The sequence below is a fragment of the Meleagris gallopavo genome, chromosome 3, assembly GCF_905368555.1.
Source record: "Meleagris gallopavo chromosome 3, MGAL_WU_HG_1.1, whole genome shotgun sequence".
NCBI classification, from domain to species: Eukaryota; Metazoa; Chordata; class Aves; order Galliformes; family Phasianidae; genus Meleagris; species Meleagris gallopavo.
In genome coordinates this window covers 45667531-45694160 of record NC_139406.1, presented here as the reverse complement: position 1 = coordinate 45694160, position 26630 = coordinate 45667531, and the positions used below count along the sequence as shown (strand labels likewise).

General features: G+C 42.0%; 1 protein-coding gene across 1 annotated transcript in view; it reads right to left on the bottom strand.

Annotated features, from left to right (window-relative positions):
* Positions 1-26171, bottom strand: part of EPB41L3 (erythrocyte membrane protein band 4.1 like 3) — a 93022-nt gene extending 66851 nt beyond the window's left edge. The window contains 1 exon segment of the mRNA XM_085220817.1: positions 26031-26171. The gene's annotated coding sequence lies outside the window, so the exon portion shown is untranslated.
* Positions 26172-26630: the final 459 nt, after the last annotated feature.

The following is a 26630-nucleotide window of genomic DNA, read 5'->3' as shown; positions in this document are numbered from 1 at the left end:
ACAAACTATTCTTTATCTGACGTTATCGTGGTTGGCTTGCTTTAAAAGCATTCAGGTCTCCTCAAACTTCAGAAGTTCCTTCCCCCACCTCCAGACCATGCATAAGTGCAAGAAAATATTAAATGCAAATTAATCAAATAATTAACTCAGTAACAACAAACTGTGCATTTGTTGGTTTTGTGGGTTTTTTTTCCCCAGAAATTTTGAACTGGCAAGTAACAAAAAGTTAACTTACAGCTACAAAATCAGTCAACAATACAGATGACAAATAGAAAGTATAAATGCATGAATGTGTTAGGACAAAGTCTTCTTTTTCTTCTGGATATTACATGTAGTTAGAGCACTGAAACAGAAAAAGAACAGTCACAGCTGCTGCTTTAAAACACTGTCAACAGCAGTATCTTCAGGCATTGATCTACATAATATCAGATATCTTGCCAGCTGACACAAATTACATTTCTGTCTTTCTTCACTTTTTATCACAGTGCCTCTAGAAGCTGTTTTCACCCTATATAGCTTATTTCCTAATGAAGACATTTGTTCCTGGATTTTAGCAAGCTAGGAAACATATTCATTTAAATTAGTCTCATAAAAGTCAACTCCTTGAAGCACAAACTGAAAATAAGTTCTACTTCACATCCCAGCCACAATTTTACATTTCAAGGAACAAAAAATGTAGTTCCTCAGTTCTTCTGGACATTTCTGCTTGAAACAGACCTTTGCAATTCTATGAGCTGCTCTGCGGGACTGGTTTTCACTCCAGGTACATGCAACTCCTAGTTTGCTCTAAGACAGCTTTGTTAGAAAACTTCTGGTGCATTATCAAATCTTGTAGCATTAAATGATTCCCTGGACACAGTATTCCTGTCATTAGTCAGCCACCAGATGGATTTAATTAACCCTAGGTTACCCATTTCCAAACATTTCCCTACACACACTAGTATGTTTAGCAACAACTACTGAGAACAAAATACCATTAATTTCACATTGTTATCTTACAGATGTAAATAGAAGTAAAGCAAACACATTTTTAAAGCAATTTCTTACGAATTCACAGAATGGCCTGGATTGGAAGGGACCTCAAGGATCATGAATCTCCAACCCCCTGTCACATGCAGGACCACCAACCTCCACATTTAATACTAGACCAGGCTGCCCACGGCCCCATCCAGTCTGGCCCAGGACACCGCCAGGGATGGGGCATCCACAACCTCTCTGGGCAGCCTGTTCCAGCATCTCACCACTCTCTCTGTAAAGAACTTCCCCCTGACATCCAACCTAAATCTTCCCTCCTTCAACTTAAAACCATTTCCCCTTATCCTGCTGTTATCTACCCTTTCAAGAGTTGATTCCCCTCCTGTTTGTAGGCTCCCTTTAAGTACTGAAAGGCTGCAATGAGGTCACCCTGCAGCCTTCTTTCCTCCAGGCTGAACAAGCCCAATTCCCTCAGCCTGTGTTTGTAGGGGAGGTGCTCCAGCCCTCTGATCATCTTTGTGGCCCTCTTCTGAACCCTCTCCAACAGCTCCCTGTCTTTCTTGTATTGACGGCCCCAGACCTGGATACAGTATTCCAAATGAGGCCTCACGAGGGCAGAGTAGAGAGGGACAATCACCTCCATGTCCCTGCTGGCCACTCCTCTCCTGATGATCCCAGGATGCCATTTGAATTCATCAGATTTTTAAGATGTGTCTCATTCCACCTAGCACAGGCTGAAAATACATAAGGTGCAAGACAGCAAAACAACATTTCTCTCTTTTAGTGCAAAGCATTAGGTTATCTTGCCTTCCTCAGAAAATGATTGTTTATCTGTAAAAAACTTTTCAAGCATTTCACTGCTTTATAAATGGCATAACAATCTTCCTAGGAAGAGGCAGGTACTTACTTGAAGAAATAATATTAATCTTAAGAAATCCACTAACACAAATATTACCCTACTTTTGTTTTTATGAAATTCGCATTTGACCGAATAGCTAGTGGTGTCTGCACACTTGTCAAATAAATTAAATCAGAGAAGTGTTTGTTAGTTGTATTCTATTCGTTTATTTACTGTATCTAGTTATATACGAAAATCACGGCTTATAATGTGAATTCCAGTACAGGAAGGAAAACATCACTGAAGTTCCTTAAACTTACTCTGTTGCCAGCACAAGCCCTGTATCAAATTCCTCATTCCAGCCAACAGAAGACAAACTAATGAAAAGAAACTAAGAACACTACCTTATACAAATGAGGTAATACTATGCAACCCAGATGTGTTCTTGGATATCTAAGGTTTGGCTTACAATCCCACAGTCAAAGATTCCAAAAGATTAGTCCAGTCCAAACGTAATACAGATGCTACTAATGCTGGACACTCTAAAGTAAGTTCGGATACAAAATTCAGTGTGAATGAAAATCAACTTTTTATTGTTTAAAGAAAAAATATGCCAAGAACTAACTTAATTCAACCTCAAAATAAGTTTAAAATGAATACGCTTTCAGTAACGTAAAGGTTTAAAATATAAGCATTTTAGAACACTGCAAATTAATAATCAAGGAAACAGTAACATATTATCAAGGTGTGAAGAACACTTTCAAAAAACCACATGGCATGCTTGAAATTAATTTTATGAGATCGAATTACAGATAAAGTATTTTTTCATTCCCTCTCACTAAGAAATTATACTTCATCTGGGTTGCTAAATCTGCAAACACTTGTGCAGAGCTTGCATCCTAAAACCTTACAACACACCCAGTCACTATTATCTAGAGCTATCTATATGTTGCCATTTGAAACAGTACCACTATCATTACATTACTAGTCATGGACTGAAAACTGGTTCTTCATATGGGAACCAAAAGCATGTTCACCTTTACCAACAATTATCTCACCAGATCAACTCCAGGCTATGTCCTGGTGGACGAAAAGTTTGATGCAAGCCAGCAATGCACTTGCAGCCCAGTAGGCCAGCTGTATCCTGGGCTACATCAAAAGAGCAGCGACTAGCAGAGCAAGAGAGTATTTACTTCTACTCTGTTCTTGTAATGCCCCATCTGGACTACTGCATTCACGTCTGGGGCCCCAGAATGAAAAAGACTGTGGAGCTGTTGGAGAGGGTCCAGACGAGGTCCATGAAGATGATCAGAGGCTTTGGAGCATATCTCCCATGCCATGCTATGATTCTATGATTCTCTGTCATCTGGTTCCCTCCATTAAATGAGAGTTGCAATCTACAACATATATCCATACATTTAACATGTCATTTGACTTCTTGCCTCCCATTCTAAGACTGTAGATCTTCTGCGTTGTTCTTCAGTTGAGCAACTGAATTCACAGCCAATTTACAGCAGAGACTGTGGTTTAATTTACCATGAAATCATTAATAAATCTTTATTTATTTGCAGTAGCACATATTTATATATATCTGATATATTAAGTAAACTGAAATCACATTACAGAAGAAATTGCAAATTAACTTCAAAACAAATCAAGATACAGTGACTAAACAAAATTGAACCAAGTATAATTAAATGAACTATACATAGCCACTAACTATTTCCTGTAATACAAAGACTAATGGTTTACACTTAAATGCTTCTTTGATCTAATTAATTCTCTTTGTGGAAAGTTCTTTAATTACAAATTATGAAAAGTACAATAAATCACTGAAAAGATCCAACTTTGGAAGTTACATAATATAATAATGATTCCATATTTTAAAAATAATGTTCTACATAATGAGAGACACATTTATACAATAACGATGAGATGCTGATGAGAAGACCATATGGAGAAGAATACTGCCACTGAGAACAGTAACAGAAATGTCAATACATGATTTAAGAAAAGATTCTATGCCAGATTGTTGTCTTCTATGCTTCAAATATAAACTGTTTTCTTGAAACTGCTTTTAGTATCAGCTTCTTTCATTCCTTAGTTTCTCATCAGAAATACGAGAATTTTTTTGACAGTCTTTAATTTTCATGAATTTTGCCCTCATGCAGAGAAGACCTAGGCCACAAAAAGTCCAACAAAGACTGTCTGTAATAGCTATGAGATTCCACCCCCAGTATGTGCAACCCCTATACTCACAAACACAGTGGACCTATTTAAGAACTTAAGATTACATCTTTAACATAACTAGATGATGGATGCATATACCAAAACATAAACACACATCAGAATTGGCACATGCAAAAAACAAAACAAAACAAAAAACACATTCAAGACACGAAAATCAAAATGGTAATAACAAGAAAGACAGTAAGAAAATCAATAGAAAAAGCTGCTAAACATAAGGAAATACCAGGATGAGCTCCAATTGTGGCACCAGGGATTTAAAAGACATGGTGGCATAAGTCACAGACTCAAAGCATTTGTGCAGATGAGACTTCAGGAAGAACCGGCAAGAATTAATATAACAGCTAAGCTGGTGAAGGTGTTAGAAGATACAGTACGACTTAAATCATTTGTCTCTCCTTCTTGGAAGGTGCATGATACAAATTTCTTTAGAGTTTCTTGATGAAGATGAAAGAAGAAAAAACTGAGATAGTACTTGATTAAGGCATCAGAAGAAGACAGATGAGACACCTGTGACCACCCAATATCTTTAGGAGAGTTGTCAAAGAGACTATGGCAGACTTGTCCATAAGGACCGAAACCTTCCATTCCGAGCACGTGTGGGCCCCTCTGCTGCTACCTCCCACAAGGTCTGATGAAAGAAAATGAAACAGGAGTTCCTGGAGAGACTGCGCTCTTCTTACCCAGGGTGCAGATAGGAAGTATCAGGAGCTTTTAAATGACAGGGGAAAAAAAACAACAAAAAGGACTGTACTCCAAAGCAGAACCAAAGACACATGACTCATATGATGATCATAAAAGAGCACTACAGACATAAAAGGAGAGATGAAGACTAAGATGCAAAGTGGCTTACAACCAGTAAGGGCACAGCAAATGATAAAAGATTCTATAAATACATTAAAAGGGAAAACCAGGTACCTTACTCAACACAAACGTGGCACAGTAAAGGCTAAATTATTCAATGCCTCTTCACAGAGGCTACCTGCAATCAGATACTCAGCACATCTTTCAACCTAACACAGAGGACATGCAAGTGCAGGATGGAATAAGGAAAGAAGAGATTAAGACATCCGGAAATTATGGGTTATCAAGTCATCAGAAAGCATTAAAAAACATCCCTACAGTGCTTCAGGAACTGCCAGCAAGCATCTCTAAACCATTAGCCACCACTTTGCAGATGTGATAAGGTCTTATCCTCTAGATAAGGTCTCAAATAAATGAAAAGATCTAACACAGCACCTGATCTTACAGAGGAAGGTAAGGACAGAAAAGGTAAGGACAGCATATTTTTAATAGATGAGAAGTTAGTGGAACACACCGAGGGATTTCTAACCCTATAAAAATAATGTGATTGGAAAAAAAAACAAAGTCATTACAAATTTATCAAAATGTGATGTCAAGCTGATGCAATGTCTCTCTTGCTCTCTCTGACAGGGCATCTGTCCCAGCTGATAAAAAGAAAGTGTAGAAAGCAGTGCAGATGACAGAGTCTATCTTTAGCAATGCTTTTAAACCAGTCCCCACATGACTTTTTCATGAACAAACCATAGAAATAGTTTAAATTATCTTAAACAAGCACTTAAAAAAAAAAAAAAAAACACAATCAAAGCAAGTGCCACGAACACTTATCAGTAGCACGATGACAATCTGAGAGAATTCATCAGTTGAGGTATTGCAGCCTGTCCCAGAACATTAATGAAGGAAAGGCAAGCACCTGAGCTGTGCTCAGCACTGCACCATGGGAGGCTGGGGTATACTAAGGCAGTACACAATAGACTTCAAGATCAGAAAAGCAGCTTCAAAGAAAACCATGTATAGGCTACATTCTGTAAGGATAACTGCAACAGGAACATCACAAGTGAAACGCTATGAGGAATAACTGTCTAGGCATAAGGGTCTGAAGTCACACAAGAAAGACCAGTTTCCCTCTGAGAGAGGCAACTGGGGCTATTCTGCCTTCTTCAACATCAGAGTGCAGCATATGGCACACTGTATTTCATCTGGGGCGTCTATAGCTCTGTGCAATCACCACTGGAAACTTCGCACAGATAAACAGCAACATCAACATTCTTTGTTTGCAAACTTATAAAGCATAAGCAATTGTATTTTTTTTGATGTTGCTACTCTTTCCACCTGAGGTGACAACTCCAAATTCACAAGATGCACATATCCATTTCTGCTTCAGAGCACTGGAAGCACAGGGTGACATTTTTATTTCATTTTCCTATCGTTTCTATGAATTAGTGAAACTACTCAGATCTGTTTTGTTTTCTTGATAGGTTGCTTCCACCACAGTAAAATCTAGAATGGCTGTAATGTCTTTTGACTCTCCTGCACACAAGGTTTTCAAAAAGCATGACCAACACACACTTCTCCCTGAAGACCCAGATCATCTTCTGGGAGCCATATTACCTAAAACACACCAAGGCTACCCTGATTTTTGAAAATCCTTTTGATTCAAGTAGTTTTCTCCATAGGAAGATAGAAATTTCCCAGAGGAACAAGGGAATAGTACTCTGCAAACAAACACCCACCAAACTCTCTGTAAAGACCTCCACTTCTCCCCGCACCTAGAACCTGCTGAAATAATGGGAATAATATGGGGAGCTGATGTGAGAAAGGAGGAGGAGATTCTGATCAGAGAATTCCATGTAGACGCTCCCAACTTCACCCCTCCCTCATTTCAATTAGAAATGCAAGAAAAAGGAAATACAGCAAAGCTGCTCATAGGGCTGTGATTACAACTGATTGATAAATACTTCATTCAGCAACTTAAAAGGGCAAGAAAGAGCTCTCAATGCCACACACTGATTTTCTGCAGAGAAGTGATTTTGATTACTTGGCTTACGTTTACATGAGGTTTTGACATTTCTGAATTGCTCTGGAGCGAAATATTCACATGGGACCCTTTGCGCATCATTCGCCATTTAAAACTTGCTGCGAGTGCTACAGATACTGAGTGTGCTTCAGGCATAGATCTTGAAAGTTCATATTTTCTTATAGGAAGCGGAAAAGAGAATCAATTTTGGATTTGGAAAAAAAAATAAAAATGTAACATACATAAAAAGAGGTGCACATGTTGCTGAGACATGGCAGGTGTGGTGGATTATTGCTCTAACCTCAGGCAAAAATACTGTAGCATCTGTAAACGTGATTCTCAGTTTCACACAGTGTCTGACCAGGCTGTGCTCCCAGCCTCACATGAAGATGGGAATCATAAAGGCAAAATGCAAACCATCCAGCCCATCACCTTCATGGGCTTCCCACACTTCATTCCACCAAGCATTTATCTTTTTACCTTAGATAATGGAAAGCTTAAAAGTAAAACAAGAGAAAACAAACAAACAAACGATGAGTTTAAAACATCAATGTGGTTTTTCTGGTTTCATGGGCATCTTAGTAACTGGAATTCAGCAAAGAAACCAGTTTGTTTTGCTCTGTCCTGTGTAATGGTTCTGGAGCCTTAAAGGACTGCTTGCCCCAGAACGAAGCCCTCACCAGCATGCTACCTGCAAGAGTGGCGTGATATTAAAAAATGTTGGTTTTTCTTTTCAGTATTTCCTGCTAACCTGCCCAGAACTGAACCTTTTTATTTTTTACCAGGTGGTCATCAGTCATGGAGATGGGAGAAGTGCAAGAATGGCAGTGGGACATATCCCACTGCACCCCCTGCTAGCACTGGGGAGCTGCAGGTTGCTTTCCAGACAATTCTGTGAACACAGGATTAAAATAACCAAAAACCCATCAAACTCAGGTATACACAACAGGAAGGAAGAAATTACAGGCAGCAAAAAAATAAAACAGATGAGCAAAGCCTGAGCCTGCACTGGGCCTCCCTAAATAAAGGCCGCTCTGTGTGTGCAGATCTCTGAGGCTCGGGGCCTACTGCCCTCCTCCACCGTTTGGCTCAATTTTTTCCTCAAATACCACATTAATTTTTCATCCCATTTTTCAGCTTTTGGCAACATTAAACAAGTCCATAGCAGCAAGGCATCACAGTTGTGTTTAGCTGTAATAACTCTTGTTTTCCCAAAACAGATTATTCACTTCATATTTTGATTTTTAATGTAAAACACACCCTACATCATCAAGTGATAAGCTTTCCAGTTGGGAGCACCATGTCAAGAAACCACTGGCTCCTCAAACAAATTAAAACCTCGTGAGTCTAAACAACCGAAGACGTGACATCAGACAGTCAGCTTCCTATACCAGAACTCTGTATCAGAGTTCTATATAAGAATTCACACTCCTCAATTGCCTTACTACCTTCTACAGACTACAAAACCATCGTTTGTTTGGCAGAGGGGCTAGCCCATATCACCAATTTACATGGTCTCTGCAAAAACATTCTTCCAGCCCTTGCCAGATGACCCTGTGCTAAAATGCATTACAAAGTTTCCCCCTTGGACTTCAAAAAATCTGAAGTGCAGATACCAGCAGTTCTCCCCACTGCCTGTGCACTGTCAAAAAGGCAACTCCACGCCGTTCAGCTTCCCCAAATCACCAGCTGTTGAACAGTTTGTTGGATGCAAACCAAATCTTACAGATGGTGCAGTGGGAGTGCAGACTTCTAGGAACGAGTCGGTCAACATGGAAAAGCACGAATGACAAGAATATTTACGGTAGATCCAGGCATCTGCAGTGTGGAGATCTAACTTAAAACCACTGAGTAAGCGGGATTTTCTCCCAGCTTCGGTTACACTTCAGTTACGGGTTTTGGGACAATTTTAGTTATGTGTTTCCAAAACACAGAGAGCTCATGCATATGTTTTTCCATGCACTGGAGCTATATTCTGAGGGCCCACTGCACAATGAACCCCGCAGCTAATTAAAAGCCAGCATACTGTATCTTCACAATGTCCCAGTAAAGTCAAAACCTCACACCATCTGTGCAGCCACTCCGAACCATGCAAATGTGAAGACAAGCACCCAATACAGTCTGATAATGAAAACAGCTATCTTTAAAGAGAATTTAACTCCATTCGCCCATCATATCCTAGAACGCCATACATCCAGCTGTAATTACATTATGAACTCCTGACTCAGTGTTATATTGGATTATGCTTCCTCTGAAGATGGATGCCACCTGACCTGGTCATTCTTCCTGAACATGTATGCCTGTCTTGGATTTAGACATAGACATTTAGAAGAGATAGCATCTCAGAGAGAGCAGAAGTGGCTGGGGCAATGAAGACAGCCAGGTGGTTTGCAGTGCGTCATAACACAGTGACCAGAAAAAAATGGTATAGGAAGAGAGAAAGGAGGTGGAAAGGAAGAAGATATTAGTGATGCAGCTTAGTCACAAAAGTGAGAGAGAGAACAAATGAACCAATTCTTGCAACATAAAGAGGAAAGAAAGCTCTTTACACATTTTAGATCGATGGAAATTGAGAGAGACAAAAAAAAAAAAAAACTGAGCAAAAAAGAAATTGATTCAATGTCAAGTTGATCATTTGAAACCAGAAATGAAAGTAATTTAGTTAGATGCTGATATTTCTTAACTCAGTAATACATGACTTTACAATATACATTATTTCCCTTCTCATTTCCTTTTTCTTTACATAGCCTTGGTTAATGTTTGACTGTGCTTTTAAGGTTAAAAAAAGCCTCTTGTAGCTCCTATCTACCTAATTTAAGGAATTAATAAATTAACGTATATTAATTACAATTAATAAATAAACGTCTATTCTATGTGTTGCGTTTCAAACTTGTCTCTTGTGCTAATCAGGAAAGTGCCCAAACCAGTGAAATAGGTGCATAAACAGTGACTTTTTCCATCCTTCCTGCTTTGTGTTGTAGCCAATGCTACATTCCCTGAGCATGTGACAAAGGACTGCTGTGCATTATATCTACTGACTGTTTTATGCCAATCCATTTCTTTCTGCGCCCTCCAAATCATAGCATGTAAAATTCAACTTATTTATGTTCTACACTACAGTGCCATGGGGAAAAGGTAACAGCCTCATGGGAAAAATTAGCCCAAGAAAGAATTTATTGATAGATTTATTAATTTATCAATTTTGATATCATAATAATGTACAATTCAATCTTCTCAGGAATTGCTACATGTGCAGAAAATAGAAAGAATTATTCCCCATTTCATAATGAGTGGCCAAAAATTTATTGTAGCAGCTATGGTTGATGATAGATAAATGACAGAGTTAAATTTCGCCTCTCCTTCCCCTGTTTTGCAGTCTGTTTTCCACAAGGACAGAGATCTCCATGCCAATATTCATACAGTTATTACATTCAAACTAAAAAATGAATGAAGTAATCCAACCCACTTCCTAGATGTCATTAATGCCCTGGGGAAGCAGTGCCCTGCAGCTGGGGTCCAACCAACTCTGCTCTCTGCAGCCTGCACTATATGCATGTGCTTCAGCACAGCTGAGGCCACACAAATCTATCTTTACACTTATAAAACCATTTTTAACAAGATCTGCACAGAAGCAAGAAACCAAATAATCCTCCCAGCTGCAGAACAGCATTAAATATTCCTTCAGCAGTAGCCACCAAACTTTAGAGAGACAGCCATGCAAGTAATAAAAAGACACCAACAAAATAAATAGATCAGATACTTGCTCTATCTTAATTACGCTGCTCTTCACTTCAAAATGTCCTGCATCCCGATGTCAGTGCTTCATGGTTCCTTTCCAAGCGCCTTCTCTAAACTCACCCTATTCATGCCACTTGATATTGAAGTCTTATAATGACAAAGTATCCCTATCCCTAGGAAATTTATTATGTACACTGAATCCCTCGCCTTACTGTTCAAGAAAATTTTCCCAAATGTCTGATCTAATTCTTCCTACTTGAAATGTAAGCACACCACTTCTTTCCCTAACAATAGCGGACGTGTGCAATGGCTCTGCAGCTTGCAAACGGCTGCCGTTCTCCCCTTGGACTCCTCTCTCTCTGCCTCTTCTTGCAAGTCCTATTTTTAGCCCTCTTTTAGACTCTCCCTCCTCTCCTCTCTTTCCAATCAGTTCACCTCTGGTCTGAGCAACAGTATTCAAGCCCTACTTTCAACTCAGGATCAACCAAACTCAGTGGTGCTGAACAGACTGTAAAGAGTGTCTTAAGACAACATTTTTCATGCTTCCTGGTATTAAAGAGTTCACCATCTTCACAACATTATAACACTATCAACTTAGTTTTAACCTGCAATTTATTTATAATCCTACACTGTTTTCTCTCTTGACTGAAGATCTCCCAAGGGGAAGAAGGCTATCTTACCTGTATTATATTAAGTAAAAAGTAAGCAAAAAAGAATTCTACTAGGCAGATATTTACTATTGGATTTTTTTCCATTTTATATTTTAGAAGTTATTTCTTTTGTGCTGACTGACATTCCAACAAGTAGTGTATTCATTAATGTACATGATCTAGTTTCAGTGACAGGGTGCCCATGATTTATGTTACAACAACTGTGGCTCCCCATATCTCAAATACAGTCAAGCTATGATACTCTTTTATTTATCAAAGTATTAGGGATACTTACAGGAAATATTTCTAGTTTTTCATTTCTAGCTTCCATCCTTTGCTGAAGCAATCACTTAACAAATACCCACTCAGTACCCAGCAGGTGTTATTAACAACTGCTTGGCTGGGCTGATATCTCAGCACATTTTCTCTATAGTAGGTTCACAAGAGTGGATAATACCTTTAGGAAACCTCAGGAACTCCAGTTTCTCATCTGATTTCAAGAGCTGCAGGGATATTAAGGTGACCCAAGTGGCAGTGCTGGCAGTGCCATAACTTATTAATAAATTGGGAGTAATCTCACATCTGCTAGCAAAGCAAAGGGAAGCCTATTCCATTTTACAGTCTCTAGCCGAGTCAAGCACATTAAAATATGTATTACTTCTGTCTACCTGTCACTTCCTGTAGCATGCTTAGGTGAACCTATGGCTGCAAGCCAGAACTCAAACTGTTTCAACACAAGTAGTGCTTTTGGGTAGAAGTTATTTGCAACAGAAGTGTCAGCTCTCTTCTGATATGCTGGCAAATGCTTAGTTCAACTGCTGATGAACCAAAAGCTAAATGGTCAGTAAAAACTGTGTTTTCATGTTAATCAAGGCATCTTAAAATGCTCACAAAAAACAGAAAACAAGACGACTAAGGATTCTTTTAACTTGCATTTTGAGAACAGCTTCAGTATTGATTGCTTAACTTTTGTTCAGACTGTCCAAGCATTTCAAGCAGGTGGAGCATCAATGACACTGCAAGTGGAATCACTACATAATTTTGACTGCATTCATCCAGCGCAAAAGCGGTGTTTTGAGAACAATGAAACAGATGTGACATTTGGAGAGAAAAGAGAAGAGCAGTTCAAGAGGCTGCATAGGAGGTTCAAATGCCCCACAGGATTGTGGCCATGCAGGTGGTTCCGTGCCATACAAACCTCTGCAGAGACGGCAGCACACTGAGCTGAGAAGAAAGAAAACTCAAATCTATGTCACATCACCAAGAACATCTGCTCTTTCCATTGTTGGTATCAGCAGCTGGTGTCCATTGGGACAAACAGACCAAGAGGTGGCTGATAGGCAGCTGTAGGATAACCCTTCACGGAAGTGGCAAACCCATTGCTAGACAATGGCTGGCATTCAGATGACTGAAAACTTACAGAAAGGCTAGTTCCAGCTGGCTTCAGTAGATACAAGTGTGGACTTGGATATGTACATATTCTTAAGAAGGAAAGCAGATTGCAAGATTTCAGGGTGGAGTTCTGAGATTTTCATCTAATCCACTAGTGCTAAATAAGACCAGAAACACAGCAGGGGTCTATATGCCCTGAAAAGCATCTAAGTCTCAGAATTACAGCTGTAATTAATGGGTTTTCCAAGCTGAGGAGAAGAAAAATCAACTGAAAAAAAGTCAGCAGCTTGCAAACTGAGCGAGTTAAGGATTCCTTCACACACTCACAGGCAAGCATCCAAGAAAGGGCAGAACTCCCAAAACACTACCCAAGCTCTCCACTGTTTTATCCCATTTGCAAACTTTTATGGTCCCACAAAAGCACATTTTATTCAGAAAGATGGTGGGTTTTTTTCCGTATTATGTTACTCGCAATTCAGAATGTTGCTTAACCCATGCTGACAAAACTGTAACTAAACAGGTTGAAGCATATTCCATCAGTCCCAACAGGAACCATATTTTATAAGTTGCTGCTCTTCTTTTTTTATTTTTCTCCCCTGCTCATGCTCCAGAAGACAGGAAACGCCTGCTGTGAATTCTTGTCCAGCTTTTTAAATACCACATGAAGTGCTTTCTTTCCATTGCCAGAGAACTCCCCAAGAACATAAGCTCTCCAAAAAAGAAAGACGTGTAAATACATTTCTCCTCCCTCATGAAGTGAAAAGCAACACCAGCAGTCCCCAGAACACCCATGCCCACCCCATCTCGAGGTGCTAGCAGGAGCCCATTGCCCCCATTCACATGAGGGTACCAAATCCACTTAACTGCACTGTCAAAAAGAGCTGGAGCTGCAATCAGAAAACATACAAGAGCTGCAAATGTTTGGTATTAATATCACACAGCTATTTTTTAAGAAGCCAGCTGGACTATCTTCTATATCACAGCCATACATTATTATCAGTCATAATGAATTATGCTTGGGAAGGCTGAATTACTGCCATCATGCAGCTACAGTGTTGTATGTTTCATATGGGACACTCGCCGCTTATTAATCCATACACACATTTTTTATCCTCTACAAGCTTCTAATTGTCAAGGAAGATCATGCACAACCATAAATCTATTAAATGTATTATAAATAATGCCAAATGTTCCAATCAGCTTGATTTTTGGGGGAAAACAATTCCTTATTTTACTCCTTTAACACTCAGTTCAGTACAACATTAAGCCACAGAAGCCTGTATGGTAGAACATATCTGTTACTGCAATTGAATAAAACAAAGTCTTAAAATTCACAGCCAATAGAGATAAATCCAAACTTTTCCATGTATATTATGATCCTTCCACAAACGAACAGAAAATCCACTGAAATGTCACTATTGTATACCTGTTTTAAACACACTTCAGTATAAAAAGGTTTTTTCCTTAGCTCTGTAATCATTCTTTGTCCTCTCGAAGGATCCTTCTGGTAACTGTGGTGTGTTAAAAAGCAGATCCCTTAAGTCGTGTGTGCACCTAGCAACCTTATGTCTGGCACACATCCCTCCCAACTCCTCCTCATTCAGACAGAATGTATATAGTAAAAAACCTGTACTATAGGAAAAAAAAACCCACAAACATCGCGCTATTTTCAAACCATATCAAATATACTTGAATGAAAAAACTCAGGTCCTGCGGAAAAAAAAAAACAACAACAAAACAAATAAACATAGGCAAGACGAGTTCATCTTTAACACTACATTGGCTATAATTGTTCAAGCCATATGTAACATTACAGGTCTCAGCACCAGTGGCTGACCTTCACAACAGGACTTACAAGTAGAATCACGGAATTGTTAATGTTGAAAAAAAACTTCTAAGATCATCTAGTACAACCATCCACTCACCACCATATTGCCCACTAAACCATGTCCTTCAGTGCTAGATCTGCATGGTTATTGAACATCTCCAGGGACAATGACTACCACCTTCCTGGGCAGCTCATTCCAATGCCTTACCACTCTTTCTGAGAAGTTTTTTTCAAAAATCCTGCTTAGAATACCCTAAGTAGGTGCAGAAATATTTCTTACTTTTAAAGGAAAAAGGATGCAGACTTCTCATTCCAACTACTCCTGTATGTCTGCAACACCATTCTCAGTGTGTTCAGTGAGCCCCGTGCTCAGCAGCATAGGTTTTCCAAACTGTTTCAATTGCAGTAGGAGCCTGAAGCATATTTCCAGGTGGTCCCATCCCCTGCACTCTGGTTTCTAACAAAGCAGGTCTCAGCAGATGCTAGCTGTATACTAGTTAGGAATGGAGTAAAGTCAGGGCAAAGAGCATGCCCAGAAACACATAGGGTGGGGATATCAGGTCCTTAGCATCTGATGCCTCATTGCACAGGTCTCCTTACACCAGACCCCTCATTCAATGTGGATATGCCCCTTCCCCTCCACTTCTTTTTCTGCTCTTTGTTTATACCAGGCCCTGGTGTCCATGCACAGGGCTCCAAAACAAACAGGATTTTTTTTGTCTTCATCTTTATGCTTGTAAACCTTTACAATGATTTCACAGAGTCTGAGCTCATGTATCAAGAAACTAGCAACCTGGACTGCCTGAGTGCTCAAAGCCCCCACACTTCTGGCTCTGCACTTTATGCTCTTTACGTATGCACGCTCTGAGGCCTACAGCAAACAGCTGTCAGTAACATTCACTTCTTCTGCTAACACTTTCCCTAATCCCTAACCGAATTTCCAGCCTATAATTAAACTTTCCAGCTGCCATGCTCAGGGATGGCACCAATATCCATCATTTCTTTCTAAGCAGTCCCTAAAAAGCTCTTTTTCCAATTTCTAAGACCACAGGCTAGGACCAAAGCTTCTTACGTTTATAGGTTTTAGGTCAAAAATCTTCCATTTACTTACAAGTTGTCTCATCTTTTATGAGGGAAATTAAACAGCCAAGTAATTAAACTTAAAACATTTTTATAGTGCCAATAGGTAGATTGCAAAGAGACTGAGGGGTGAAAGCTGCAAGCACTCTGATGTTTTGTGCAGCAAATCCACTGGCAACCACTGCGTATCTACCAGGGCTTACAGAGCTGCTTGATCCAAGCCCAGAGCTTTCAATGAAAGAATTAAGATTCAGAGACTTTCTGAATACACAGAGTGAGAAACCAAGCATCCTACTTTGAACTGCAAGAGTTCTGGAGAGAACTCAAGGCAACAAGAGAACTGGGATCAGCACCATGCTCTTGAAAATATCCTCTTTCCATCTATGTAAATGACTACTTTGCTGCAACTTTTTTGCTTGATGCTGTTGTTGCAGCGTTCAAGAGGACTTCATATTTTATGAGAAAAATACTGTCTTGCCCGTTGGAAAAGAAAGGGAGAAGATGTCTGAAGCAAATCCTGTAGATTTTCATACCATTAGGACAACTAAGCAGAGCAGCTCGGAGCCTGCTTCAGGAGGGTGATGGCCCACAAGCCTTGTGGATTTGCAACAGAAAAACCCCACTGAATATCCACAAACACTCAGTCCCAGTGGAAATAGGGCTTGAAATGTCTGGACAACCTAAGGCTCAGCCTGAAGGCTGGACCACCAGGCACCTCAGATCCCGCTGCTCTGAAAAGCAGGATCCCATATCTCCAGCTATTATTGGCTCCTGAGTGGGGAAATGTCTGCAGTGGTAGCACTGTGGCTGCAGAGAAAACAGTGAGCGGGCTCCATTCATAACATCAGCAACCCCAATAATGCACAAAACCCTGAAGCAGCCGATACAGAACTGCTGTAGGTCAGCCCACCTCTCATCCCCTCTTAACATGTTTAGAAGTCACAACGTGCCTTGGTGTTGAACTTTGCCTCATGCAGCAGAGATAAACACAGCCCTTCAGATGCAGCTTTCGTGCTTCTGAAGCTGCAGGATGGTTTCACGAGAGATGAAGGTTGTGCCCTTGAAGAAAGTTTTCTGCTGTTTAAATCAAGGGGGGGCACAGGAAAGGAATGCATTTGGCTTAAATGTTACCCTCTGTTCAAGGTTACCAATTTTCTTCCCAACTTTCTGCTAAGTGCTTTAAAGTTTTATTGTTGCAAAATATTTCAATAATCTCTCAACCTTTATCAGCTTCTTCATGACTATTTGGGGAGACTATCAAAAGACACATCATTCTGGTTTCATTAAGTCTAAGAGCATCACTCCTCAGTGAAGAGATCACACCAGACAGGTGTGAAAACTCAAAGTTTGGACAGCTCTGGCTTGCTCCTAGCGGCAAGGCAACAAGGGTCAAAATTTTAAGTGGAAACAAATACACTTTCAGTTATCTCTGAACTACAGGTGAAACTTTCCTCCCTCCTTACATGAAACATATTTTTAAAGATGAATTTTGATGAAAGCAGATGGCACGTTTAAGCTTCAAACACTAATTCTTTGAAAGGCTAGAAGCCCACAAAAACAACATTTCACTTGAACTGACAATTTTAATCGCAGGATAACTCTACAAGAGGTGTGTCTGCTGCAATTTAAATTTTCACCTGACAAGCTGAATTCTTAATGTTCATGGTGTCTACAACAAAGGATCAAGCAGCATTTACCCACAGGAAGATCTGACGCAGGGACTCCTGGAGGTGGGGAAGAAGGAACTGCAGCAGGAAGGAGACAGGAACAAAGTAGAGGGTTTCTTTTGCACTTCAAAAAAGCAAAAGGAGCATTAGCAGGGAAGACTAAGGAGGTCCAGGAATCTTTTACCCATGCCTGAGTGGAAGCCTCACCAGCTGTCAGTCCCTCCTTCCTTTTTCCATGGGAGGCTGCATGTATTCCAAGCTCCTGCTAAGTTTTCAAACAGTTGCCTTCTCCTTGCAATGAGGGACATTGTAACAGACTGCAGGGCCCCTTCACTACCATCAATGGCACTAACAAATTCTTCAGGAGTAACAGAAAAAACCTGTCCTGCCGCTCTACACCCTTTCCAGAAGATACATACATATTGAGAGCTGCTATCTTAAGTGATGTTAAATCTGCACTTCAGTACTAATTTTGTATCTCTGTAGTATTCTTGATAAATAATTTCCCTATGGAGCATTAACTAGAGTTCAGAAAGAAATACAAGTTTCAAAAATTTCCACTGAGTTTCTTAAACGGATAATAATTTCAGAATAGTAGCTTGGAGTACATCATTTTAAAACAAAGGCCAAATACCACTAGAAAGCAAGATTCCTCTCTTGAGAGTCTCAAGATGTTGAGCTTAAACGTGTCCTAGTCAAAGAACAGCCTTGGTGCAGCCAACTTCTCCAGTTGGAATGCTTTTAAGTAGGAAATAATCCTGTTTATCATTCAAACACTTATTCAGACACTCATTAATGTTTGTGCTACCCCTTCTGAATTTCTGGACAGATTGTTTCAGGCTCAGCAGCCAACATTTAAATAAAAAATATTTAACCATGAGTTGTTGTGGTTTTTTTTTTTTATAAAAAAAAAAATTCCACTTATGCAGAAATAATTGCTTATCATATCAACATTAAAAAAATCAAAATACAGCCAGTGGAAACGAGATACAAAACAGGCAAAAGCATTCACGTTCAACTGAACTAGTTTTGTTTAGAAAATTAACAGACAATGCATTTCCTTGGCTGAGACCTTGGTTTGTGTGCCAAGTTCCATGTCACAGAGATTCTTCTTCTTAGCACATCATCACAAGCTCAGAGGACACTACCAAGGAAGCAAACTCAGTTCTGCCCAGTAGGAACAGCAATAGCCCTGGGACCACTTAAAGGAATGTAGCAAAACATTTTTTTAGTGAACAAAACGTATCTATTTTATCTCCTTGTAACTGTTTGGAAGCTAGAGAATGATGTAGCTTTATAATATACATTCTGGTTTGTTACTGCATCACTTATTGCATGTCAGAACATTTTACTTTGGAAAAAAGCACAAGAATTCTTACAAGATTACAGGGATACATTTGTATCGATTTCCACAGACTGGTCAGAAGAAGGAAGCAACTACAATGATTGTGTTCTTCAAAACAACATCTGAGGATCAGAAGGTCACTGGGAACATGTCGTTTCATACCAGCTACCTTGCTATTAGATAGAAAAATGCCAGCAAGAGTTAAGAGAGAGTTGCTTCAGACAACGGGAAGCACAAAACACAGGCAATCAGAGGGGATTCACAACAACAGAGATCTAGGGAAAACACAATTATGTCTGCACAGGAGATACGTAAAAACAAAACTGGAGCTTGAGAAGGAGCAAGTACAGAACTAGGCAGACTGCTTCCACAGAATCACTGAAGTTGGAAAGACCGCTACAGTCATCCAGTCATCAGCCCATCCCTACCATGCCTACTGACCACATCCCTCAGTGCCACATCCACATGGATCTTGAGCACCTCCAGAGATGGTGACCCCACCACCTCCCTGGGCACCCTGTGCCACTGCAGCACTGCTCCTTCTGAGAAGAAATTTTTTCTAATATCCAATCTTCCCTAACACGACTTGAGGCCATTCCCCTCTCATCCTATCACTGTAACCTGGGACAAGAGGTTGACTCCTACCTCACCACAATCTCCTTTCAAGTAATTGTAGAGAGCAATAAGGTCTCCCCTGAGCCTTCTCTTCTCCAGACTGAACAATCCCAGTTCCCTCAGCAGCTTCTCATAAGACTTGTGCTCCAGACCCTTCACAGTTTCACTGCCCTTCTCTGGACGCTCCTGGGCCTCCATGTCTTTCTTGTAGTGAGGAGCAATACAGCCTCTAGTTTTAATACTGATACTCCTTCTACATAAGCTGCTAGTACTCCTCTGGCCCATACAATGTAGGAACTACAACTATCCTGACTTTAGAGGTAACCCCCAAAATCAAGCAATTTGCCATATACTGGAAAGAGACATCTTATGTCCATTCCAGTAGTGAAGCAGTGGGAAGATGGTAAAAAAAAAAAAAAAACAAAAACAAAAAAAATTAAAGAGAAGAAGCTTTTTCATTCTTTACTTCAGCATCCTTTATTCAATTCAATCATTGTCCCCTCAGGCTGAGAAAAGGACTGGCTTTACTTCTCTGCCCCACCATATTAGTAGAGAAGCTGCAAAGAACAATATTCCTGCTTCATAATTGATATGAGTCTAAGTAAAGTACCTCATCTCCAATACATATGAGAAAGGATGGTTTGTCAAAGAAAATTAGTAGTAACAGTATTTCAGCATAACAGTAATGAAATGAATGACTGTTAATTGTTACTGAATTAGCAATTTAATTATGTACAAATGCAAGCAAGGACAAAATTTATGCAGACAGAAAGCCTAGTTGGACATATTTAAGTATTCTCGAGAAAGAGATGGTCACAGTACAAGTGATACTGAGGACAGGACCCAAATCAGAAGCCAACTGATTGCCAGCACCAGGACTAACACCTGGTAGAGTTCAGCAGCCACCACTCCTTGCTGCCATGGAGGGTTCCTACTGTTGCTGCAAATAAGTGATCAAACCCTGACAGCATGCTGGCACACAATTAAAGGACTTCTAATTGCCATGCCTCAAATTCCATCTCTAAGCCTGCTAAGAGAATGCTTGCAAAACTCTTTAATAAATCATAGAAATCAGAAATGGAAATTAGGTCATCTTGCCCATACCTCCCATCCACGCTGTGCATTTGCTCCCTGCGCTGTGCTGCTGAGTGCTCTGTCTCAGCAACCTCTAAATGATTTACGTGGTGAGGTGTCCCCCGATTCCCCAGGCAGCACAGCATATCCCGCTGTCAGTACAGAATGCTTCCCACCCACCTCCCCCATCCCTTCCACCCCAGTTCTGCCTCTTTCTGACTTGAGTCTTTCCCTGCTCCTATCTTCCTCTGGCTCTTCCACGCTCTGGGTGCTGCTTCAGCTGCCATCCAGCAGAAACTGTTGCTCAGGAAACGTTCCTCTGTCTCTCCTGTAATCCCACTGTCGTGTGCTGCTATTTTTAGGAGGAAAAGGAGGTGGTAAGGGAATGAAAGGCTGCCAGCTCCAGCTGTACCAGAATAATGCTCCAGTACATGAAAACTACATTACAGTGTTTTCCTTTAAGCATATATAATTAACCAAAACTTTCGGTATTCTGGAATGATCCAAGAGAGAAGAAAGGGAAAATGTAGGTTCCAACACATACACACACACACACAAAACAAACAATAATCTTAGTCCATCTTTAAACTCTGCAACTGGGCTTGCCATTCTACATTTTCTTCAAAGATTTTCCTCTGGCATTTGCCTGCTGAGATAAATGGTTAAATTGGAAACATACTGAAAAATAAAATGGCAAATGTAGTTACCTATTATAGAAAACTACTCAGTAAGAGGCAGATCCATGTAATGCCAATCTCTAAAATGGGACTGAAACCCATATTTTACTCCTCATTTGGGCTGACCATAGGCAGAGCCACCACCCTGTCTTCCTCCCAGTCATCTCATCCCTGTGCCTCTCTGACCAACACAGCTGCCAAATTCCCCATGGAAACCACTTAATCTGTGCAACCAGTGCCTGAGCTACCAAAACTATCTAGGAAAACAGAAAGTATATCACTTTTTTTTTCTTTTTTTTAAATTATTGTTAAGATTACACTTTTCTGTTCTTCAAGCCAAACCTTGTATTTGCTAATGCCATAAGGTTAAGCATCAACTACTAGGAAAAAAGTAGAAATACCACGTTGCTTAATGCAAGCACTTCTATACATCAATGGTTTTGTCTGCCCAGATGCACACATTCAGGTACCATAGCACCCACACAGCACAGAGGCTGAGCACTGCATGCCCCAAAACGCTGCTCTGCAACAGCTGTAACTCAATGGAGAAAAAATAGAGATGAATTCAGCAGATGCGGTGAAGTAATCATCTCCAGGGCCCTCCAAGAGATTACAGCTTCCTGATCGCAGCTACAATTTGTAGGGTCAGGTCACAATGCCACTGTCTACACCGGATCAAGCCTCATTTCGTAGGCAAGGTTACCAATTATCAAGGGAAGATGCACAAAGACATTACCCTGTGCAAGTCAGGATACAAGAACAGGTCTCTCAGCTAGCATAAACATATGTTTCCTAGGTCTGGAGGAGCATTTTTTTTCCACAGCTTGTTTACATCTACTGGCTTATTAAATGAGATTTTATTTGCAGCTGGTATGTCCTAGGAAACCAGGAGGCGTTAAGACATAATCGCCCTCAGACTGATGAGGAGTAAACAAGGTGACTTCCACCAGGGATGCAGCTCAGCTGCCACCAGCAGTGCCATGGGGACCCAAAAGAAGGGGCACTCGCTAGTGAGAGCAGCCATAGGAAGGGGAAGTGGGAAGAGAGGGGAGGCAGGAGCCATGCTGGGGAGTGGGGCTGGGGGGGTGTGCATTCTTCCCTATGGCCCATTAAGGCACTGCGATGACTTGCTATTTCCACCACATTCATCAGAAAACACATACTGCATACAAACAGATGCACCCGCATATACCCAACACTGCATCTCACTAACTCTTCTCTTTACACTCTCCCTACTCCAATTTTTTTTTCTTTATATCCACAGATGCTTTCAATTTCTTTCACTCTTTGCCCCACACACGCTCCCAGTCTCCCGTCTTCCACATTCTTCTTTAAGCCTCTAAGCTAAAGGCTTTCCTCAGCAGGATCCCACATCTGGTAGGGGATCCTCACACACATTTCAGTGCTGCCTTTGTTCCTTGGCTTGCCAACAGATGGGTTCTGATAGGTAGAACAGCAGCTGAAAGGGGTTCTCTGTCTGTGATACACAAAGTACTTCCAAGGTCTGTAAAGAACAGGGTAAAAATGGAAGGGATCCATGTAAAAAAGGGTTTTCCTCCTCTTTTTAATTGGTATGCACCTTTTAAGCTTTTATTTATGTATGGCCTATTCATACGCTGTGTCCTGCAGGATACAACTAGATCCATAAGTGATTTAGGAAACTAACAATTTCTTTTTAGCTTTTATTCATTTTACTTGAAAAAACAAACAGCTCTGCTGACATTGTCAAATTAAATCACATAAAAAGTAAAGCTGGCATTTTCCCCCAGAGCCAAAAAGCTGAACATTACTCAAACTGTATTGCACCAATTATTCAGGAAAGGGTGCAGGAGACCCTGAGCTTGCTGTCTACATGGCACACTGTCTTGCGTTAACTCAGTTGTCCCAAATCCTGACCCATTTCAGCTTTTATACACATATTCAGTTCCCAGCAACCCGCCCGAGTTCCCTCCGCACTGCTGCTTGCAGTGACAGCTATGGGTAAGGGTGGGACAAGAGCAGAGAGCCTGTGGGATTTCTCTTCCTGAAGCTAACACAAGTGGTTATGCTCCTCCTCTCCGCTGCTGGTGCTGTTCAGTTCACTGGCCGGAGACCTTACCAAAGAAAACATGCATTTCTCTTTGGGTGTTTCCAACTAGCAAAGGGAAGAGTAAGAGCTCCGTATCCACATGTCGCCCTGGACCACTAGCCCATCGCTAGAAATGGCAAATACCGGAGATTAAAAATTAAGAGAGCTACTACAAAGTGAAATAATCCCTGTCTAATTTTTGCACCAAATAAAAACAATCCATCGTAATCCATCAGAATAAACATATTTTCAGTTTATCAGACAGCGATCTTATTTTTCACTTACATAGACTCGTTTATTTTCACTTGATTAGACAGAGATTAACTCTGAACAAAACACTCTGAGCGTTCAGTCTCTGCAATCCTGCCTCCACAGTTGGCTATATGACAAATCGGACGCTCAGGCACAACATCCCCAGCCACACCAGGGGTATTTCAATGTAGGAAACAGTTATCAAGGCTTTCACGTTGAAAATGCTGGAGCTCAAGAAATAAGGGCTTCATCTCATGAGCCCCAAGTAATCTTTTATAAGCACTCCTAAATGGTTTGATGTCTTCTCTGAGACAACAGCCAGCCATTTACTGCTACGTGAGATTTCCATGAAGCAAGCCTGAATGCCGCCCGCTGTGCATAACACGTTTAACACATTTCAACAAGTTACTGTGAACTTCACATCACACCCGAAATACATACACCCAAGTGACATTTGACAGGTTAAGGAACCCACCATGCACAGCCCCCAAAGAACTCGCTGCACCAGACAAGAGAGATAACAAAACATAGGTGATAGCATGCTGCCGTGGGTCAAACCCAAAGCCCAAGCTCACATTACATATAAGAAACCCACAGCCTTCAAATAAAACCCTGCAAACAGCAGCTTTTTGCCATCCCCTACAGACAGAAAAAGACCTCACCCAGTTTAATTCACAAATTACGTAAGTTGCAGCTTCGCTTTCTCTTGCTCCTTCTTAGAAGAGAGAAGAAAACCCAAACTAAAATTAGAGCCCTTCAGCTCTGCTGCAGTTCCTCAGAAGAGAGGCACAGCCCTGCCCCACCCTGCGGCCCCCAGCCCTCCTCCTCCTCCTCCTCCCCCCAGAGGCTGAACCTGCCCACCGCAGAAGCAGGCTCCCATCAGATGACACAAAGGCAATGGATGCTTAATGCCATCCAATTCACTGGGGATGATAATTTTCCTCTGCAGCGAGCAGATCTGTGGCATGGTGAAGGCTCCGGGAGCCTTCCTGATCCAGTGCCAGCAGTCCCACAGCTTTCACCCCAGTGCAGTGTTCCTGGACTCTCCTCTCCCATACTGCCATGCAGGGCTCATCCCAGCACAGGAGCTGAAAGTTTCCAGCCTACAGAGAGCAGCGTTCATCCATCTGTGCACAGGAGTGCACGAAGAGGTGCGGCAGGACCGGCGATGTCATCGCATCCTGATGCAGCAGGGTGGTCCTCGCCTTTCCTACACCACAAAGGACTCATTGCCAGAGTTTTAGAGGTAAAGCGTAAGCCTGATCAAATCTGACCAATGTTTAGTGGTCAAAAATGTATTTTGCTTAGTTGCTTTGAGACTTAATTATATTCACATTTATATACATAATATATTACACATACACAAATCTTTTAGCTTTCTATTGACATAGAAATTGCTGGAATTATTAAAAGTTAAAGGAATGAGCTGGCATTCAGACTGCTATACTGTAGAACCACAGATGTACACGGGGCACACCTCATGTTTGGAAAGCAGTCCTGTGACTTGCAGTTATTTTGACTGCAAAGATTTCAGATGAACAAAGTGGGCACTTTCCCTTCAACTTACAACTGACATTCACATAGAGCTCAGCAAATCAGAGAATCACAGAATTGTAGAAGCTGGAAGGGACCTCTGGAGATCATCCAATTTAAAGTTCTGCTAAAGCAGGTTTGCTGCAGTAGGTAACCAGTTGACCAAGCAGTAATTACACCACCTCAAATACAACCACTGCAAAGCAGTGCTCAAACCTCTGAGCATCATCCTAAGTGACCTCCTCTACTAACAGAGCCAAAACAAAAATCAGAAAACTGCAAAGCTACGTTGGATACTCTTTGCTACTTGTAATGATGACGAGGCAGGAGTTTTCCAGCGTCTCTGTACCTGGTAAAGTTTCAGCTCTTTGAATGAAACCCTAAGGAGAGAGCACCCCTCTCCATCCCCAGTCTGGGTCTCCGAAGCCAAACCCATCCGCAGCGAGAAAATTATCACATCAGCGATGCCAAGCATCCCGACGGGCACACCTTCGGCTGTCTCTTTCCTCCCTCCCGAAGCCCTGCGCGGGCACCGCCGCTGCCCCGCCACGCACCTGGGAGCCCACCCCTAGCTCTACGAGCGATGTCCCCGCAAGGAGCGGCTCCGCCGGGCGCAGCCAACCCCCGAGGGGGGCCCGCAGCTGCCGGCCAGGAGGGGGCCGGAGGGGGAGGAAGGTGGGGGGGCGGCGCTGGCACTGCAGCGGTCCGGAGCCGCGCTGTGCTCCGTGCAATAACCACACCCACCGCATTGCAGAAGCCACGGCCCGGGGGGGGGGGGGGGGATGAAGCAGGGAGGGAAACAGTCCCCCCTCGCCAACACAAGGCCGGGTGGAGAAGGAGATGAGCGGGTGAGTGGTGAAGTTTGCTATAAAAATGGCAATCGCTGTAAAAAAAATAATAAATCAATAAAACGGGTCGCACGGCCCCTTGGCAGCCCCCCTCGCACCGCCGCGCTCCCCGCTCCGAACCGTCGCCCGCCCCTTCCCGCTCCCCGTCCTGCGCGGGGGCACCGCTCGCTGCCTCTCCCCTGGGCACCCCCGGGGCCTCCGCGGTTGCTGACTTCAAAAATGGCTCCTAGGAACAAGCTCTGCATATGTCTATATAAACCGGTATATATTTAAAAAAAAAAAAAAAAAAAAAAAAGGGGTGCAATCTGTAACACCCCTCTCTAGGGCATACCCTCCGCTTCCCCTTAGCGGAGGGGCACGGCGCGTAGCGGGGTCGGGACGGTACCTGGGGGCGGCAGCAGTAGCAGCGGGCTGGGGCTGCTCCCGGCGGCGGCCACGCGTCAGCAGCGAGCGGCAGCGCAGCCCGGCTCTGCCCTGAGCGAGCCTCCGCCGCTCCGCAGCAAATCAGGGCTGTCTGTGCAGGCTGCTCCGGAGAGAGGGAGGGAAAAAGGAAAGGCACAGAAAAAAAAAAAAAAAAAAAGTCCACGCCGCGGAAAGCGGTAAAAGCTGGCTGCTGGCTGCGAGTGGGAGCGCGGGGTGCCGCTCTCTAGCAGCAAGGGAGGGTCACAGCCGGGCATCGGGATCCCCACCTGCGTCCGAGCAACTGCGCAGTTCGTGGTTCAGCGAAGCGATTTCTGCTCCGTAGGCGAGTTTGGCTGCTGCGGTTGCAACCAGCCCGTGTGGATAGGGAAGAGTGCCTGGGAATTCGAAACCAGCAAGCTGGGTGCTGACAAGGTCTGGCTTTGATTTACCTGCGGGATTCTTACTGGGGAGGGGGGAAGATATCAGCTTTTTAATTTCCAATGATGAACTTTTAAAATGTGGGGCTTTTAAAATGTGGCCCTATTTTACTCAGCATCATCACCAAAACAGAAATAAATGCAGC